Here is an 8870-nt window from a genome sequence, read left to right as displayed (position 1 = left end):
ATATATATTATACACACACACACACAACTACATGTATATTAGACATGTCATTGACCAGTGGTTCTTAACGTTATTTCTGGAGGCCCACTGCCCTGCACATTTTGTATGTCTCTTTTGTCTGACAGACTCAGTTCAGTTCATAAAATCTCTTCAAATGAGCTGATGATTTGATTCAGGTGTGTTAAATAAGGAACACATACAAAATATGTAGGGCAGTGGGCCTCCAGGAATAACGTTAAGAACCACTGCAATAGACGGTTTGTTGTTAAGGAGCTAATCGGTTTACAGCTTTGACTTTACAGGTTGACTTTACAGCTAATCTGCATGTAATATAATAAGCTAAGGGTATGCTGCTTTTAAATTAATATCTATTAATTCACAAAAAGTTCTTCTTTGGCAAGATTAGGCTAGATTTTTTATAGCATGAACATAGTCTTTACTGCCTTCAAACTTTAACTGAAATGTCGCCGTTTCTGTCATTGATTGGAAGTCTCTGTATAAAGGCTATACATCTTTCCTTCCCATTGTTTGCACGTAAGACAGTGATAATGTCACAAGTCGGGGTGGACCCAGATGTAAATAAGGTCACGCCCCTTTCTCCACCTCGAGGAGATTCCCAAAGCCACCCCAATGACCAGACACACAAGGTAAGCATAAATTAAAATGTACTTTATTTAATTACTTAAAAATGATAAATAGGGAAGGGAAAAAAGGGGGTCTTAAAATAATGGCCACTCTAGGCTCTCCTCCTTCACCACCCACTGGATCTTCACACAGTCCATTCTCTTGGCGTGCATTACTCGTTCTCCTTTCTCTCCACAGGTGGCTGCTGGGACACAAAAACACTGTTAACTCGGATTTTGAGTATTTCTCACCGGCTCTGCTGTTTATAGCTCTCTGGGTAGGTATCACTTTACTCAGTCTGTTTTCTTAATGTACGCTCTCGTTCTCCTTTCCCTCCACAGGTGGCCACTAGGACACAAAACACTGTTACGTGGCTTTGGATGCTTCTCGCCTGCTCTGCTTCTTACAGCTCTTGATAAGTATGGTTTCCTCCATAGGTCAGCAGAGGGGCGAAGGTCACACACCACCTCACCGGGTCGAGCGCTGCCCTATCTCCACTGCCCGTCGGGCGATCGAATCCCGGACAGGGGCGCCCCTTTGTAGAGACCGCGGGGGCGGCGGACCCTCTCGCCTCCGACTCTGCGACAAGGACAGACACAGGTAAGTTTGCACCACGAATATTTCCAATATTGTACTCACAGTCACTGACAGCTCTTGATCTGCGTCCCTTCACACTCCAAAACAGCACACTGCGTATGGTAGCTGTAAATTCTGAGGTCGTTAGCCTCTCCGTCCTCTGCCCAGTAGAAAAATGGATGATGCGGGGCTTCGTCTGACAAGACACACAGCAACCCACAGCAAATACACAGCACCGCTCCAACGTGAAAAGCTTATAAATTGCAAAGTCTCACTCACCACACTATAAGTGTACACAACAAAGGAAACGCCCGGCGTCCTCCACTTCACTTGGGCTGAAATAAGGGCGATGGAAAATACGTCCAGAATAGTATTTCGTTGCTGTGGCTGCTTGGATTGACGCTTCTAACGGCTCACCCACCACGCTGTTTCAGGGGCAGGGCCGCCCTCCCTCTCCTGGAGGTATCCACACAATTTCACAGGTTAGGTTTACAAGTGCTTAGCACAAGAGTGATACTCACAGCGATCCTCCTTTATTTATGTTGTGCCACAAAGTCGGTTTCCTTCCCGCTTTACTCTTTTAAATGTGCCACTCAGACCAATGTTTCTTCTACCCGTAGGGTTTTCCTTTAACTCCAGCGTTTGCACCGCAGACTGCAGCGAGAGAGAGAGAGAGAACATGTAGACAGCCACCACGTCTATCACGAGCACAGCTCCGTTCCTCTGCACACACTAAAACAAACTTGACAGCACAATGCTCTCTTCGGGGTGCTCCTTTTCTCCACCCACGTATCGTCTTCCTTTCGCCCCAGACAGCTCCTGTCTTCTCTCCGCGCGCTCCAAGCGCAGCCCGGATCAACAGAGCCTGCGGGCTCTTCAAAAGGTACGTATTTACTGTTCCTGCCCTAGGCAGAGGAGCTTTCCCCGCGTGCCTCCCTTCTCGTGCCCGAACTCCCCTTCTTGTGTTTCAGCAGAGCTATTTATTTCAACCGGCCTCCAATCATGTTTCGCTGCCTTAATCCCTCTCACCTGCAGCTCGTCAAGCCCTAATTCCGTCGTCCTGGCAACCAGGAAGTGAGAAGGTCCGTCCTCATATATGGCCCGGTGGGGAAACTTTCCGGGCGGAACCAAAACTTCCCGAACTTTGGTTCCGCCCTTAAAAAAAAAGATTGTCACCTTGTGACAATAACATAATAAACAAATGTAATTTCTATTGTTGTTCTCAGTTTACATTTTCTTCACTTAACCCTTGTGTGGTGTTCGGGTCTGTGGGACCCGTTTTTAATGTTTACTAAAATAAAAATTATGCAATTAATTGTTGTTTCAACCTCAGATTCATTGGCCTTGGCTCATTTTCTATAAAGAACATAAAAATAAACAACTTTATAATGACTGTACACTGTACACCCCCCTACACATTTATATTACATATGTGGTGTTCGGGTCCACTGGACCCAGGGGTAATAAGAGAGTGAAAATTGAATGTGCTATGTAACTTTACTCTGTTTTTCTCCTATCTGGGACTCCTGTGAGTGCATGAGTGTATTTGTAAATATGTCTGTTCATATGTGATGGATGCATGTAAGAGTTTTGTCCTTCTGCACTTGCTGTAACTGCGCAAGGATACAACATGTTATATATCAAGCATGAACACTTGTCTGCCCCCACTGTCCCAAAAACGTTACCTTTTGTCTAAAAGGAACAATTCTACATTTTACCATTATATTCCTTACAAAAAAAAACCATGGTTGTATTATAGTAAAAGTGTAGTAATCATGGTAAATTGGTGTATTGATTACCATTCTTGGCCTGAACACATGAGTTTACCACAAAACCTATGGTTTGTGTGTTTGTGTGTGTATGAGTGTGTGAGAGAGAGTGAGAAATAGAGAAAGTAAAATTTCATATCTAAGCATTTTCATCATTTTAGGTTGTAGCCAAAAGCAACACATTGTACTGCAGTGTGTGTGGACATAAGATGGAAAGGAAGACACAGTATACAACTATAAAATGCAAGAAATGCATATGCAACACAGCTACACAGTAAAAATCTGCTTCTTATGTGTTGTGTAGGCTGGCATGAACAGGTTATGTGTTCAGTGTAGATAATGTGTTACAATACCGCATCTTTTCAGATGAGGCTTGTGCCGTGTAGACGGACACAAATGTGTACAATTTCAAACTAAGTTCAAATAATTAAATATCAAAGTGATGAAAAACTTATTTGAGATGAAAAAGTGATGAAAATACTTATTTTATATAAACTGGGGGAGAATAGAACTTTCTTTTCTTATTTCATATTATCACAAAAACGAACGGCACTTTAATCTATAAATAGTCCTGTACCAGTGGTAAATGACAAATATTAACCATAAATTATGTCTATATTACTTGCAATAAGGCTAAAGTAATCATCTGTAAACAGTTATACATAAATTTGTATGACTGCTTTGGTTTAAGATACGAATAATACAGTGGGTCCACTAGACCCACAAACATTGTCTAAGTAACAGAAATATGAACACCACACGAGGGTTAATATGTGGTAAAAGTTGTTTACAGAAACAGTATAAAATGTCTCTGTTGATAATGTTCTCTGCATTATGAGCTTTGCTACTGCAACAGCCAGAATTTAGGCATTTAGAACTTAAATATGAAAATAAGAATGAAAATAAGTTTAAACATTTTTGTTTCTTTAACTAATTTGGCCTTTTCTCAATTTTTTTGTGTTAACCACATGCTAGGAATGAAGCTAGAAAAATGTTTATTTACATATTGCCGGAGCTTGTCATTGTTGCAGTGACACTGCAGAGAAAACAAGGAGCCAACATTAAAGGGGACAGAGAATGAAAAACCATTTTTACCTTGTCTTTGTTGAATAATGTTAGTCTACCCACATTCACAAACATACAAAAAATGCTAAACATGCCAGTCTGATAGAAATTCCTCTTTTAGAAATGTCAGCCAGAAAACAGCCCAATCTGAAATATTGATGCTTATGACATCACAGGCATCTAACTGCCCCTCCACATTAAAATAATTGGCTACATTTTTTGAGTGGCAGCAAAGTCAGCCAATCAGTAATGAGATTGCAAGTTAAGCCAGTAGGGGGAGCCAAATAGGTGCAAAACCACTTGTTTAAATCCCCCACCCTAATAGAGCTATCTGAGAGAGGTTTTTAGGAAGCTTCTAAAGCATTAAAGACCCAAACAATAAATATTTTGTCTACATGTCACATCACAGAATGATTGAACGTGGTATTTATCCTTGTGCTATGTCACCTTTAATTTGTATAGTTGGATTACTTTTGTTGTTTTATCTATTTTTAGAAAAGTGTAACACTTTACAATAAGTTCATTAGTTAACATTACTTGTTTTATATTAACTAACATGAACAAAACATGAGCAATACATTTGCTACAGTATTTATTAATCTTTGTGTAACATCTGGCTGGACGTCAACTGGAGGTCTCTTCAGTCTGGGTCGTTAACGGTTTCATGCTGTGACCCTAGATTGAGTTTTGTCACCAGGTCTGCTCAGACGCTTTCATCAGAAGATCCTAATCTCCTGATGACACACATTTACAGACCCATCGACTCTCTCTGGCTGTCTTTATTGCACCAATCTAAGCAAATTAACACCTCAAAGCAAACTTCAAACCGTGGCCAGAGACGAAGCAGCCATGACACAAAAATGTGTCTGTCTAAGATCACAGCTAAGACCAAGATAAATTTGTTTAAATTGTATATATTATATATCCTTGTATTGCATATTTGTTTCTGTAATGAACCACTTTCTTGTAACACTATAGGGATACTTCGTTTATTTTAGCATGTCTCATAATTCACATTTATGAGATTACTATTTGATTTGTGTTTAAGTAATATCTTGTCTACACTCTTAATAATGCCCTTTTCCTTTCCTGATCAATGATGTGCATCATCTTACCATAACTTATATCAAACTTGTTAAATATTAATCTAAATTATTATTGTAACAAATCCCTGGCATAGCACATCTATGCAAATGAGTCTGGTGAAACAAAGACAAAGTTTCCCTGCTCGATTAACACCCTTTTGGATTGGTCATCTGAACTTCAAGGGGTTGGTCTAAGCTCAGGTTAAGAGGCCTGCACCTCAATTCATCGATGCTCATAGCTCGTGCCCGGCACGCCACACGGCTGCTCAACAGCGAGGCCGTGGCGCCCATCCGGGCTTCCTATGAGAACTGTCCCTCTATCGAATAGTTTTGGGTACCCTGCCACTTGGACTTAAACTTCAACTCCTACGGACACCTCCAAGAACTCCGTCACGTGACCACAAACTCAGGAACTCTCTTCCTCGCATACGCGCCCATATACAGCCTGTGTCTCTATATAATATATATTATTAAATACTCACGCCAGTCTCCGCAAGTCCGCATCGCAAGACTTCACACCCGCGTCTCCCAAAACGAATGATGCGTTAAAACTTTACACAGACACACGCCCAACAATATTTACAAGCCTGGCTCCTTATTTAAAACAAACTGAAATACCATTTAACTTGGTTGCTAATGTCACTTGAATGAAATGACTTTTAACGCATTTGGATATTATATTCATTTTAAAAATCCCAAATGTAGCTATTTAATATTTTGATAGTTATGAAGTTGAGTATTACAGTTCTTTGTTTACAAAAAACAAACATGCATTCAAATCTTTCCAGTTAAACTCAGTCACCCATTTAAATATTTTAACTTCTTGTTAAAGTTGAAGCTATAATGAACCTACTTATTTAAATACGGTTACAGTGTTCATTTCATTAATATGTGTAAAGAACTGTATGCAAAGTGTTTTCTATTAAAATAAATTCTTCTGATACACGTGTACACAAAAACACAAACTGAATTTAAGAGGTATGATACATTATCTAAGAGATTTAGGTATTACGTGACACAAGTAGCTCTCGACCACTTTTATTTTTTAGAATGTATGGTACAGTATTTTGTTTACTATTTGTACTGTCATGGCAGTGATGGTGCTGTCAGTTTACCTTGTTGTTGCATTTCAAAAGTGCAGAATAAATTGTGACACTGAATTTGAAACATCACATTTGTAATTTCTGCATCTATTATTAAAGTATTTATTAGTAATAAAGTGGAAATTAGTAGATTTGGTTACCATTTTGATTTACGTTGTGCGCCCCTACATTTTCTGGTTGTGCTCATAAAATTTTCAGTTGGGGGCCACTGTGCTCCTAGCGAAAAAAGTTAGTCTGGAGCCCTGGTGCCTCACAAAAGCCAACGCAAGTTCGCTTGTTCATTCGCTGTAAAAAAGTTATTGCCCCTTTTAATTAAGGTGATTCTTAGAGTTCTGATGGTTTGTGCAGAAGTTAAGTCTATAGTGATATTGCCCTTCTTTTACTCTCTCTCTCTCTCTCTCTCTCTCTCTCTCTCTTAATTTTCCATTCTTTCTCTTTCATATATGTTTCTTGTTTGTTTGTATGTATGTATAGTTAGTCTGGTGTGTTTTTGTAGTGTAACATAGTTTAATAAACCGGTTTTGCATTTCACAATTGAATTGTTTCTGTGTTCAATGCTAATGAAATCAATGTCACTTAGACTATGTTTACATTAATGCGTTTATCCTTTAAAACGCGTTACTTTTGCTACGTTTACGCCTTTCATCTACACTACAGCACCGTTTTCGACCCTCATAAACGGATTCGTTCGCAAACGCTGAAGACCCTGTTTTAGTTTGAGAACTCAGACGTTGCACTGCAGGGTAAACGAACATAGACGGAGTCTTATGTAAACGAACAGCTAATGTTAACGTGACGGCGCATCATTTTCAAAGTAAAAAATATTTTATTCAGGTAAATGGAGGTTTGCTACGGAGGTTTTGCCAAAAATAGTAAACCTCTACAAACCAGCTATTATAAATGCTATATCAGATTGTTTTAACATGTACCCTTATAGATAATGTCTGTTTTATATTTATGTTTGAGTATTGTTGAGTTTGAATATTATTGTAATGCTGTTTATGTTTTGTTTAAATTTAGTTAGCTTATTACGAAAGATAGACTGTAATTTTAAACGCCATAGGGCGTTGTAAAGGCCAATATGAAGGGAGAATTGTAATGGGTCAGACATTATTTTCGAGTTTAATTGAAGTTTTGTTTGCTAAAAATTAAATTTACATTTAAAATTAATTTTGTTTCATATCATTTGTCACTTAATTTTAATCGATGTTTTGTTGATAAGTTTTGTTATATAAATTAATAAAAACAATAAAATCAATATCATTAATATTTAATACTCGTTTAGCCGATTGCGCTTTTTGCTATTTCTGTGTTGCTAGCGGAGGACGTGCACGGACCTCGCACACTTTTAAAAATTGACATCATATTAATTTTTAATACTTAAGCCGGCCACGCTTTTTGTCGGAGAACGTGTGTGAGGGAACACAACCACAAACGCACTGAACAGCGACAGGTGAGGGAAGATAAGTTATTTGGTGTTTTTCTGAAGAATACAGTCAGTTCACGAAAATTTTTAAATGGACTAAGATCATAAATATGAACTGCGAACATTGAACTATTATAAATATAACAGCGTAAAATGGCTGAAGAGGAACTCCCTACATTAAAGCAATAAGCATTTCTGTAGGCTAAAGCTATACTTCACCTCTTATTATGTTTGATTGAAGTTTGCATTTGCAGAAATTTATTTTTGCTTCAAGTTCGCTTCTGTTTAGTACTGTTCACTTGAATGCTTCCTTTTTAAATCATAAAGACCTTTCTGTTTGGTTTAAAACATCAACATTAACCCATTAAAGGCGGAGTCCACGATGTTTGAAAAACGGGTTGGAAAAGGAGACGGGCCGACTACCAAAACACACTTATAGCCAATCAAATCAAATCAAATGCCGGGTTGCGTATGTGTGGGGCGGGTCTATCAACAGAAGGTCCAGATTCTATTGGGGTAGGGGCGTGTTTGTTTAGGTGATTTCAAATATCAACATTGGCTTTCAAACATCATGGACTCCGCCTTTAATCAAATTAATTTGTAGGTGGGAAGTTAGAACAATATAAGACTTTCTCAAACACATTTTTATAGGTTCAAAAATAGTGTCTGTTGTAGTTGCTGGAAAAGGATCCAGGTATTAATTCTTGTCATTGTCGCACACCCCTAATCTGCATAAATGTGCAAAGGTAAGATATTATTAGAGTAATAATTTATTTTACACTTTAATGCGCATGCCCAGTTACGTGATTGGTCATGTTTCATGCGTTTATGGTGGTGTATAGTGTGGATGAAGATTATTTTTAAAATGCCAGTATAAACGAGGATTGTTTTCATTTTAAAATGCCGTTTTAAAACGCAAATGCTCTAATGTAAACGGCCTTAATCTGCCTTTTAAGATCTTAAAGCTACATGCTTAATAATACTTTATAGCAGTAAGAATGTTATTTTCTAAAGGCCACGGAATTAACTTGTTAATGTACAAATTATGAGTATTTGCTAGACAAATGTATTAATTAATTTTTATTATTATTCTGCTAAATCACTTAAAATCTTAATAATTTGTATAATTAACTGTACTTATTCCATTTGACCTAAATCTGTGAATTTCCCCAAATTCCCGTAGTGTTTCGGTTGGAGGTTTATAGTGTTTTAAATAACGCCG

At 38.2% G+C, this 8870-nt stretch overlaps 1 long non-coding RNA gene across 2 annotated transcripts; it reads right to left on the bottom strand.

Moving 5' to 3' along the window:
- Positions 1 to 654: 654 nt before the first annotated feature.
- Positions 655 to 3208, bottom strand: LOC141369354 (uncharacterized). Of its 2 annotated transcripts, none has more exons than XR_012373019.1 (2): positions 918 to 3208; positions 655 to 829 (listed from the first exon to the last, which is right to left on the bottom strand). It is a non-coding gene; the product is annotated as an uncharacterized lncRNA (long non-coding RNA). The 2 variants fall into 2 exon arrangements; XR_012373020.1 differs by having other exon boundaries at positions 655 to 826.
- Positions 3209 to 8870: the final 5662 nt, after the last annotated feature.

This window comes from Misgurnus anguillicaudatus, chromosome 13 (assembly GCF_027580225.2).
Source record: "Misgurnus anguillicaudatus chromosome 13, ASM2758022v2, whole genome shotgun sequence".
NCBI lineage: Eukaryota > Metazoa > Chordata > Actinopteri > Cypriniformes > Cobitidae > Misgurnus > Misgurnus anguillicaudatus.
This window is presented reverse-complemented; position numbering and strand designations above follow the sequence as displayed.